We start from the raw sequence: 11,820 nt of genomic DNA on the forward strand, positions 1-11,820 counted from the left end.
TCTCCTAAATGTGCACCATTTAGGAGATATTTACCTGTGTAGAGCACGGGCGCACTGAAGGAACAGCCCCTCTGAAGGAACAGCATGCCCGTGACGTTTTTTCAGAGCTGTGTGACTCCCGTGTGCGTGCACGGAAGTGACGTAATGGTGACTCGGCCAAGCCGCCAGATCCTGCGAACCTGGAAGAAGGATCGAGTGAAGATGGAAGCCCTGTCAGCAGTGACAGCGGCCATGGGAGAACTTTCTTTTAAGGTTCATTTCACATAATGTTTACTGGTATGCATCTAAGGGGAAAAGGTTTTTTCACCGATTTTACTGGTATGCATCTAAGGGGAAAAGGTTTTTTTTTTGTAAGTAGTTTCTACCACTTTAAGATGGCCAGACATGGAGTGAATGTCAGCCAGTTCCTATTGAACAATCCAAAATTCAAGCTCTGGGTGGTCCTGACATAAGGTTATCAAATGAAATCCAGGGACACCCTACTGACCACACCCACACAAGTACACCCTCATTGTTGGCTACACCCCCCAAAAAAAAAAAATCACACCTCTATTTTTTTTTTTAAACATGCCCTGAATTTTTTTTTCTCACAAGGGAACGATGCAGAGTGCTGTGCGCACTTCCGTGAATTGGGGGTGTGACCAAATTACAGTAACAGGGAGCAGGTATTAAAAGGGTTTTGAGGCAGGGTTAGGATTAAATAACACAAAGCGTTCAGGGGTCAGGATTAAGCAGCACGCAGAGTTCAGGGATTGTGATTCAGTAGCACACAGAGTTCAAGAGTCAGCAGTAAGTAATGTAGAGAGTTTAACCACTTCCAGACCGGACACTTTTACCCCCTTCCTGACCAGGGCAATTTTCAGCTTTCAGCGCTGTCACATTTTGGATGACAATTGTGCTGTCATGCAACACTGTACCCAAATGAATTTTTTACCATTTTTTTGAGACAGATAAAGCTTTATTTTGGTGGTATTTATTCACAGCTGGGATTTTTATTTTTTTTGCTATGTAAATGAAAAAGTCTAAACAAATTTTTAAAAAGTGTTTTTTTTATAAAATTTTGAAAATAAATAATATTTCATCATAAATCTTTGCCAAAATTTATTCCGTTATCTTTTTAGTAAAAAAAAAATCCAAATTAGTTTAGAACCAAAAATTATAATTTTTAAACATTTTTTTTTACATTTTTATTTTATTTCTTTATATTATTTTTTATTTTTATTTATTTTTTTTTACATACTGTCACCCTAGCAGTACAGTGTCACCATGGTGACACTGTACTACTTGTGGGGGGTGATGAAGATTTTTTTTTTTTTTTACACTGATTGCTTTTACACCCATATAGGATGTAAAAGCAATCATTTCTCTTTCTCTCTGTGTGCATTCTTGCACTCATTGAGAAGTACTGAGTGAGCTGTGATTGGTCACAGCTTGTCACATGGTACAAGGCTTTTGTGAATAGCCTTGTACCATGTGACCTCTGTGATCATTCACAGATTTCACACGTAGTAAGCAATGATGTCACAAGTGACATCTTGCTTACTACTTTGCATGTGATCACTGATTGGCTAATCAGTGATCACATGATCGGAACCTCATACAGAGGTCCCGTCCGATGATAGGTGTTTCACTGTGTCCGGAGGACACAGCGGGCACCGGATCGCGGTGCTGTGCGCTCCGAGGGAGCGCGCACAAGCAGGGTGTGGGGAAGCCGTTTATAAACGGCCACCCGACCCTGCACTGCCACCGTCCGGCCGTTTATATGCAACGGCTGGTCGGGAAGTGGTTAAGGTCATGATTTAGCAATGCAGAGATTTCAGGGGTCAGGATTAAGTAACACACAGAGTTCAGGGGTCAGGATTAAGTAACACACAGAGTTCAGGGGTCAGGATTAAGTAACACACAAGAGTTCAGGGGGCAGGACTAAGTATCACACAGAGCTCAGGGGTCAGGATTAAGCAGTACACAAGAGTTCAGGGGACCGGACTAAGTATCACACAGAGTCCAGGGGTCAGCATTAAGTAACGCACAGAATTTTGGGTCAGGATTAAGTAACACACAGGGTTCAGGGGTCAGGATTAGGTATCACACAGAGTTCAGGGGTCAGGATTAAGTATCACACAGAGTTAAGGGGGTCAGGATTAAGTATCACACAGAGTTAAGGGGGTCAGAATTAAGTAATGCACAGAGTTAAGGGGGTCAGAATTAAGTAATGCACAGAGTTAAGGGGGTCAGGATTAAGTAATGCACAGAGTTAAGGGGGGTCAGAATTAAGTAATGCACAGAGTTAAGGGGGTCAGGATTAAGTAATGCACAGAGTTTAGGGGTAAGGATTAAAGTGATACTAAACATGCACTGTTTAATTTACATTGGCCCTTCTATTTCTGTGTGTGAATGATGGCACTGTAATTACTTTAATAAATTTCATAATCAATATACAGCTGTCACATGACCCAGCTCCTTCTCAGCCTTTGTGCAGGGAAACATAGGCAGGAGGAGCTTCTAGTCTTATGCCACTGGTTACATGTTGAAAATAAAACAACAGCTTTTGGAATACAGAGTAAAAATAATTAATATTAATAAACTGTTTTAAATTGTCTTACAAATATATACTATTTTTTGGCAATAACATGGTGTCAGCGGATTTCTGCCAGTCACAGGCTGTGTCACACCCCTCAAGCCTGTGTATTAGAATAACAGGGAGGCAAAGCCTCCATCAATCAAAATGTAATATCCCGCCCCCATTGTGTTTAGCTGGTTAGTGGGAGGGAGGATGTGGACTGTCATTTATCTCTGTGTATATGTCCATATGTTTGACTCTATAGTGCTGGGAGGCACTCACAGAGGCAGTCATGCTTGAGGTGATAAAACTGTTGGATAATGAGTGAGGAATCCCATGTCCAAATTAAGGCTCTTATCTTCTGTGTCAAATAGAATTATCATTCTTAGTTCAAAATTTTTCTTTCCTGAATGGATTTGAAATTTCCTTTAAGAACTAAAACATTGAGGTCTCCCAAAGTGTGGTCCGGTTGTGCGAAATGGTGTCCCACAGGTGTGCAGAGGTTATCTTCTTTATGTTCCTTGATGGTATGTCTGTGCAAATTCATCCTTGTTTGCAACTTCTGTCCTGTTTCGCCAACATAAGATCCTTTGCTACACTTTCTGCACTGGATAAGGTACACAACATTACTGGAGGTGCAGCTGTATGATCCGGAGATATTAAAGATCCCTTTTGAGTGTCTGACACTTTTTGATGGATTGATTTGGTTGCACAGTTTGCAGCGTTTCTTATTGCAGAGTTTGTTTCCATTATTTGTGACCTCATATTCAGAAGGAAGTTTCCTAATGATTAGTTTATTTCTGAGGTTGGGGGGTTGTCTGAATGCTAGTATTGGTGGTTGCTGGAATATTTCTTTCAGAGTTCCATCCTCTGTTATTATGGGTTGTAAATCTTTGATTATTTTTCTTATTCCTTCTAGTGCTGGGTTGTATGTGGTTACTAGAGGTACACGGTTGTTTGGTTTTTTCTCCTTGTACTGAAGTAGATTTTCTCTTCGTGTTCTCAAGGCTGTGTTTATGCCGGTGTTGATAGTTTTGTCCTTGTAACCTTTCTTATGGAAGGCGTCTGCTAGTGTCCCGAGATGTTTATCTCTGTCTCTTGGGTCAGAACATATTCGGTGGTAACTAATGGCCTGACTGTGCATGATGGCACGTTTCGTGTGTTGGGGGTGGAAGCTAGAACTGTGGAGGTAGTTGCATCTGTCAGTGGGTTTCCTGTATATTGAGGTGTGAAGCGTATCATCCCTGATGTATACTGTGGTGTCTAGGAAGTTGACGTGTGTGTTTGAGTATTCCATTTTTAGTTTGATTGATGGATGAAAAAGTGTTGATCAATGAGTAAAATTGTTTTAGGTTTTCTTCACCTTCTGTCCATATGATGAAAATATCATCAATATAGCGATAGTATCTGTATGGTTTTTGTTCCATGCTGTTCAGGAATTTTTCCTCCAGGTCAGCCATAAATAAATTGGCATATTGGGGTGCCATTTTATTTCCCATCGCAGTACCCATACATTGAAGATAGACGTCTTTATTGAAGGCAAAGTAGTTGTGTGTAAGTATGAATTCAATGAGCTGTGTAACATCCTCAGCAGTGTATTTATGGTTTGGTGAGGATGATAAGGATCTGTGACATGCAGCTAATCCATCCTTGTGAGGGATATTACTATACAGGGATACTACATCTATAGTCACTAAAAGTGTATTAGATGGTAATTGCTGTAAGTTGTTGATCTTGTTCAGAAAGTCAGTTGTGTCTTGCAGGAAACTAGCAGTATTCTTGACTAACGGTTTTAAAATTTTTCTACAAAGCCTGAGATTTGTTCGGTGAGTGTATTCATACCTGTTATGATGGGTCTGCCTAGATCAGCTCTCCATCTAAAATACTAATTGTTTGGCTGCAAACAATGACCCCAATTTTTAGTTTGGCTGCAAACCACTGACACCAATGATGTGGCACTATTCCTCCCACTGACACCAACGATGGGGAACTATTTCTCCCACTGACACCAATGTTGGGGCACTATTCCTCCCACTGACAACAACAATAGGGCACTATTCCTCCCCCTGACAACAACGGTGAGGCACTATTCCTCCCATACTGACACCAATGATGGGGCACTATTCCTCCCACTAACACCAATGATGGTGCCCCATCATTAGGGTCAGTGTGGGAGGAATAGTGCCCCATTATTGGTGTCAGTGGGAGGAATAGTGCCCCTTCATTGGTGTCAGTGGGAAGAATAGTGTCCCATCATTGGCCGCCGCCGTGTCACCCCCCCTGAAAAGTGTCGTCCCAGGCAAACGCCTTGTTTGCCTCGCAGCAAATACGACCCTGCCTGTAAGTTACAGAGATCACACTATCAATGCTTAGATTGGAGCCAACAGAACAATGCTTGTGGGTTGCTTTAAAGCTACAGAACAATATGAGTTAACCATTTAAAAAAAAAAAAAAAAAAAGAAGATGCAAGGTTCTCCTTAAAATTTATACTGGACCCTTATCCGGGCATGCAGCCTGGGGGGGGGGGGGGGCATAGTGCAATAAGCATGCAGCCCTCTGTACTATACCCATGCCATATGCCTTTCAACATTGGTAGGGTACCTTTTAAAGGGGTAACACAAAGTCTCCACCCCTTGCCACACACCTTGTCCCCATATTGAGGAGTCAATCACCCTACCCCTACATCCAGCTCCCCAAATACAATGTGTGGATTTCGTGGTGGCGGAGGGGTCATGTGAATATGGAAGCCCCATTTAAAATATGAGGGCCCCCAAATATAGGTCCTCCCTCAGGAAATGAGTAGGGTACACCATTACCCCTATTTTTCAATCCTCACTGCCAGTGCACCGGACGTGTGTGAACAGGCACCATAGGAAGCAATGTTATTTCAAAAGTCATGAAGATTGGATATGGTTCAAACCGCATATATGTGAACCGGCACTTACTGATCACTGCCATGTATATTAACTTGGCAGAACAGCTTCTCAACTACTTGTTTTCCAGGTAGTTGTGCAGAACATATCAGTGCAACAAACTAATAGTCCAGCTGTCTTCCAATATTCTATGCATAAGTCCCCCTACAGCAGGTCTTCATGTGAAGTCTCTTTCTGGGTCTAGACCTGGAAGGCCTCCTACTCTCCAGGCTACAAACCTACATAAGTAGGCGTAGCCTGTTCCCATCTTCCTTCTGCCCAGGGCTCCCCCCACACCAGAATATAAAGGGGCCAAAACTCCACCCACAACTCACACTCCTAAAAGGGGTACTGAGACCTGCTTACACATTCTCAGAAAGGGTTAACAAAAATAAACACACAAGCACCTTATACAAAGATCTTTATTTATAGTACATTAAAATTGTGAATAGTATTGCTTGATATAAATCAAGCATTAATCATGTTGTCTAGCAATGTAGTGTAATTTACAATGACCTGCCGCAACAATGACCCACCACCTGACAACTTTATCCCAATGCAATATCACCGCAAAATAACAGTTCCCAGCTGGCAAGGTTTTTCAAACAAACTGTCTGGGGATCCTAAGTAACATCATTGACAAAATATGTATGGGTGGGCCGAATATCAGGGGGCTTCCAGATTGTGATAAATCCCACCTTCCACAAGCCTCCCTATCCTCTTGGACACTGGATTAGAGATTGAAGCCCTGCCGCCTCAACACACAAATCTTCCCCCTGCAAGGCACCTTATCCCCATGTTGAGGGGACTAAGGCCTCATCCACACACCCTGTCCCCTATAGGGATGTAGGGATTTGTGTTGGAGGGGACTCATCGGAATTTGGAAGCTCCTATTACAATAAAGGGGCACCACAAGCATCTGCCCTCCTCAGGGGAATGAGCACAGGGTACATAAGTACCCCTGATTAATCATTCATAAAAAAATAAAAATAAAATAACACTATGATAAAGTCCTTCATTGCAAAAAAAAATCACATATCACAGGGATATAAACCCAACATCAATCTTGGTAACCCCGTCACACTAGCACTGCAAAATGACAAATGTCTGGGCAGCTTCTGTTTGTAAACAACAAGGCAGCAGTGCTACTGTCGCTAATGATCGATTCCCGACCAATTTGTTTACAAACAGCCAGGGAACTGTCATTGTGCGGCTGTAGCGAGATGGCACAAGATTGTTGGGCAGCGGGTTGTTGTGGCAGTGGGGTGACATCCTTGGGTGACAGGTCCTCATAATGGCTGGTCATCTTGATTGACACTGAATATACATCTCTAGGCAACATGATTGACGGTGGATTTACATTGTGGGCTATTGTTTATTTTTTTTTAAAATTTGCAATAAAGAACTTAATCACTATGTGGGTGTCTTTATTTGTTTTTTTACATTTAGTGAATGAGTAATAAAGAGTTATAATGAGTAATGTACCATGTACTCATTCTATGGGAAAAGGTATGGGGGTGGATTTATGGGATATATATTCAGATTAATCCCCTCATCCCCATGGGGACCAGATGTGGGAATGAGGCCTCTGTCCCCTCAACATGGGCACAAGGTGATGTGCAAAAGGTGGGGAAGAGGATTTGATCTCTGCTGAAGATCTGCTTCATGGAACAGGGCGATTGAGTTGTGTTTTATATGATGGTATGTCTACTTTAATTAACATTGTTGAAATATGAACCTCATGCAAATGGGACAGGTTTACGTTAAAGGAAAACTCCCGTTTACAATTTTTATTTCCCCTCTTATCTCTAGGATGTCCTCAAAAAACATACTCACACATCCAGCAAATCAAGCTTTGTCTTTTTTTTAAGCCGCCACTCAATGGCCCGCAGTCTCACGCTGCCATCTTCTCTTCTGATGTCATCAGGGGCTGGCTGTCTCTTCCTGGTTCTTGAAGCTGGCCCCTGATGGTGTATCACAGTGAATGCACAGTGTGGTAGGGGATTTGCACGGTGCATTTTCAGTGTAGTGAAGACTACATCAAACCAGATACAGGACAAAAGTATCCCAGGAGACTTCAGGGTGGGTGGAGGAAACATCAGTCTCGCCTAGGTGAGAAGACTAAAACTGTGGGACTGTGACCCAGAAAAAAAAAGTACTTTCCTAGTATTTTTTTGTGGGTCACAGGGAGGTAGGGGTGAGGAAAATGTGGCAAGACATTAAAAAGAGTGAAGGCCTGCTTTAAAGTCAAAATCTAGTATAAAACAATTCCCACTATTGCCCATATTGAAAATTATAAGGAAAGTCCTCAAATACCTTCAGTGTAGAAATCACTGTGTGGGACTCCATGGTGGCTGGTCACCTGACCATAAGCCTAGGCATTTCACTATATGATCACCGCCGGAGAGGATCTAATATTAGACTGGCTGATCCTCCCCTTTAACAGAGACAAGCTTTGGTGGGAGCCCATAGCAGTGGTTTCTATAGTGAAGATATAGTCATTCAGAATTTTTTTCACTTTTATGACATTTAGGGAACAGGGTGAGCAGAGGGGGATGTCTTATGCGATAGCTCTGCTTTCATTTAGATTATTGAATGCTGAACTGGTTAATTGCCATATGCCTATACACTATGTAGAGCTAAACACATTTCATGGAATTCAATAATCTTTTGTCACTTCCAGCTGCAAAATGACTATTTAGAGAGAACCACAAATTCAATAATGTTCTATTGTTTAATTTCCTATGAAATCATTGCTGAGTGCAGATACATTCACAGTAAGAACTGAGGAATATGCCACCAGTGGCCTGATGTATTTGATAAACACACATTCATTAGCTGGATACAAAAATGATTTGTGCCGATTCACTTTGTTGCCGCCAAATAAAAGAAAAACACATTTTACATTGGTTAACCAAAAATGTCAAAACTTTACTGACAATTTTTTCATCTTTACTGGATCCTGGGTCATAGATATAACCAGTGCTGGGACAAGGTCATCTAGTGCCCAGGGCAAAAATGCCAAAGATGCTTCTGAATACAGGAGCACTGCACTTGCAGGAAGGAGGCGGGGGAGAGAGAACACAGCCTGTATCACCTCCCAGCTCTCTCCTCCAAGAGCTGGGCTGACAGGAGTAGTGATGCCTACTAGTCCTGTCAACAATGAAACAGAAAGCAGGTGCCCCCATCCATACAGTAAATCATTGAACACAGGGCAGCCGACAAGCTGTCACTTGTATGGGTCAATCACTGCACCCGGGGCACTTCCCACCCTACAGCCATGCGTATACAAGGAGCTCGTCACTGCTCAGATGTATGGACATGAGCATACACATTTACCGTGCACTTGCTTTTCCCAAGATTTTACTGACAGCCATGGCCACCAACTTCCAACTGGTGATCACTGTCCTTTGGTAGTGATCATCTCACAAACATAGCCAGAATTCATAAGGTAACTTATTACCATGCGTTGTAGTGCACTGTATTTTACAAAAAAGTACATGGACTATTTTGGTGCATTTCTGCCCATTGGGTGGCTCATTCAAATGAATGGGCTGTCTTAACGCAACACATGGTAATGTGTGTAAAACATGCACATCAATGCACATGCGTTGTTGCATCACAAAGATGCAAACCCAAGCTAAAACTTTCTGAATAGAACTCTTGTGGATGAGGCTATTTAAGCATTCTCTTTTATAGGGTGGGCAAATTTGCCGTAGAAAGTAGCAAATTAAAATGAAATAAGTGATGTAGCACTGCTAAATAACAGCTACAAAAATTAAAAGAGTGATGAAGTCACGTGGGCGTGATGTAACGCGTAAGAGGCCTGGCTCTGGGCAGACATGAATAGGGAGTTCAGCTGACAACAAGTGAAGCCTGCATCTGATGATTTTATGGCATTTTATTTATTTACTACATGTGAGTGTATTAATGCTTCTTTATACATTTTTATATTGGTACATACTGCACCATGGGAATGTCCTTTGTTCCCTTTTAAGGATAGGAATGTGTGACCTCCATAACCCTTAAAGGGATCGATCCCTGGCTCTGGTTTGACATTCTAATGAAAGCTCAAAAGGTGTTTGATTACTATCACATGGCTGTGGATTGAAAAAGTGAAGAATCCTTTTGTCTATTTGATATTATAAAGGGCATTTCCATATGCTTTGAGGTGGCACTATATGTTATGTGCACTATTTTACTTGATGGTGTTTGGGATATCAGCACAAGAAGAAAACACATGAATTATGGAAGAATCTTTATTACAAATTGATTGATTTTACATATATGGACGTTTTATTCAGTTATGTCCCTTTAAATTTTTGTAGCTATTATTTAGCAGCGCTACGTCACTTATTTATTTTTAATTTGCTTTACTATTGTGGGAACACAATTTGATGTTAGCAGCCACTATCATCACACTATTTTTATTTTCCTTTCTGCTTGTGTGCTTTTTTCTTCCTCTCTCTCTCATTATTGAGGTTTCACTACTATATTCAAATTTGCAGTAGAGTTGTCCATTTCTGTTGACTGTAGTGAGTACCATCTCAAGGTATATAAGTGGTTTGGAACAGGTGCCAAATACCCATATTATTTCAAGGACAAAGAAAGTTATTGTCCAAGCCACCTAAACACACAAGTGAGGTCTTCAAACAATTGCACCTTCTGTCCCAGACTGTGTCTCCCACTCTTCAAAGTCACCAGCACACGGTACAAAGGCCTAATGCTGACAATCCAAGCTTTTTGGACACTACTTATTAACGTCAAAAAGGCACAAACTAATCCCCGTCATTAAGGGGTTACAGCAAGTTAGCATAAAGCAATATGAACAATTATACCAATGGCATTGTTTCTGTAGCTCATGAGCCCTGGCTCTGCTTAATTGTTTAATTCAGCCTATTGCATAGAAAAAGCAGAAAGCAAACATTATTGACCTGCTGTGCAAAGCGGTCAGGTTGGCAATTAAACCATTGTGTGTAGACATGCATTCTATTGGATCCGCAGGGAAAAGCCTCATGGATGTTAGAAGGTTTCAGATTTGAAATGGAGAAAATCCCCATCACCTGGCAGCTAGGGGGTTAATCCTGATCAGGTTCAGAGGGTACCCGATCCAGGTGTTCTCTATATACCTCAATGGGGGTCACTGCACAGGTCAGGGTCTCAGTTACACAAGTGACTCACACATAGACCACCCTACACTCCAGCTTGTTAGCTGGGATCTCAGTGGGAACAGCTAGTCATTATTACAATCCTTCGCAATATCCAAGCTTCCACCCCACACACTGTGCTGAAAGTCAGATACAAAGCAAGCATGAAAATGATATTAATGGAATAAAACAAGCCTTGGCAGTAGTACAACAGGTGAAGAGGATGCATTGGATGGGTTTCACAGAATCCCTTGGGGCAAATGGGAAGACGGTTTTCCCAAAAGCACGGATATTGCTAGCGATGAAAGGGTTAATGAACATTCCTCCAACTGCACAGCCTGTGTCAATAATTCCTGCTTTCTAGGCACCTCCACAATTGCCATGGCTAACCTGTGGCTGATGAGGAACCACAAGTCCCAGCAAAGCCCTCCTGCTGGATCCTGTGATTGCTGAACAGCTGAGGCTTCAAGTTGCTGCTGATGAGCAAGCTGTCAGTCAAAGCATCACTCAGACTCCTTCACCAAGGACATCCTTAGATGTTGAGTTGTTAGAGATTCCAGATCGTTTGTTGAAACAACACAGGATATTTGGGGTAGTGAGTGCAGAGCATAGAGATGTAGTGACAAGAGCAGATAAGTAGGAGACTTACCTGCAACACCTTGCCATTGCCTGTCAATTCATAGCATGCTCCTCTTTGTAGAAGAAGAAAGGACGTCAAGGCAGGAGGTGAAGCCCCCTTGTGCGGTGGGATTTGCTAGCTTTCATTGATGGGTTGCCCCCTGGGGTCAACAAGGACTTGGTGCATGTGTGGCAGCGCTTAGTTGCCAGGTTCGCTCGCTCTCCTGCAGTGAGTCTATCTGCTGCATCCTCATTGAGCACCCAGCGAAGGGAAAAGCAATTTGCTTCAGCCCAATGACAGTCCTCATTCCTGTAGTAAGACCACCCATCATGCATTATTCATGATCCAGATCTCAGGGGCTCCACATCCAAAGCTTAGCCAAACCTCAGACAGAAAGCTGTTAGCTGCTGCAAGGTGGATATTTTCATCTCACTCTCTATGCAGAAGCATTTTAAGAGAACAGTCAGGCTGAATCTCAATCGGTGCCTTGGGGAAGGAAGGGGCTTTCAAAGGACAGCTCAGTAAGGCTGACAAGGTGATCATACTTGCTGCTGTACCCAGTTTGAATTAATTTGGAAAAAA

The 11,820-nt window shown here is 42.3% G+C and overlaps 1 protein-coding gene across 8 annotated transcripts in view; it reads right to left on the minus strand.

Annotated features, from left to right (window-relative positions):
* Window positions 1-11,553, minus strand: part of PROM1 (prominin 1) — a 254,289-nt gene extending 242,736 nt beyond the window's left edge. For 2 of the 8 annotated variants that reach the window (XM_089677433.1, XM_089677432.1), the window contains exon 1: window positions 11,269-11,547. The gene's annotated coding sequence lies outside the window, so the exon portion shown is untranslated. Of the gene's footprint in view, window positions 1-11,268 lie in introns of all 8 variants that reach the window. The other 6 variants (XM_089677436.1, XM_089677439.1, XM_089677437.1 and 3 more) reach the window with 5 other exon arrangements.
* Between the last annotated feature and the right edge of the window lie 267 nt (window positions 11,554-11,820).

The sequence above is a fragment of the Staurois parvus genome, unplaced genomic scaffold, assembly GCF_062004578.1.
Source record: "Staurois parvus isolate SC_StPar_1 unplaced genomic scaffold, SC_StPar_1.0 ptg000186l, whole genome shotgun sequence".
NCBI classification, from domain to species: Eukaryota; Metazoa; Chordata; class Amphibia; order Anura; family Ranidae; genus Staurois; species Staurois parvus.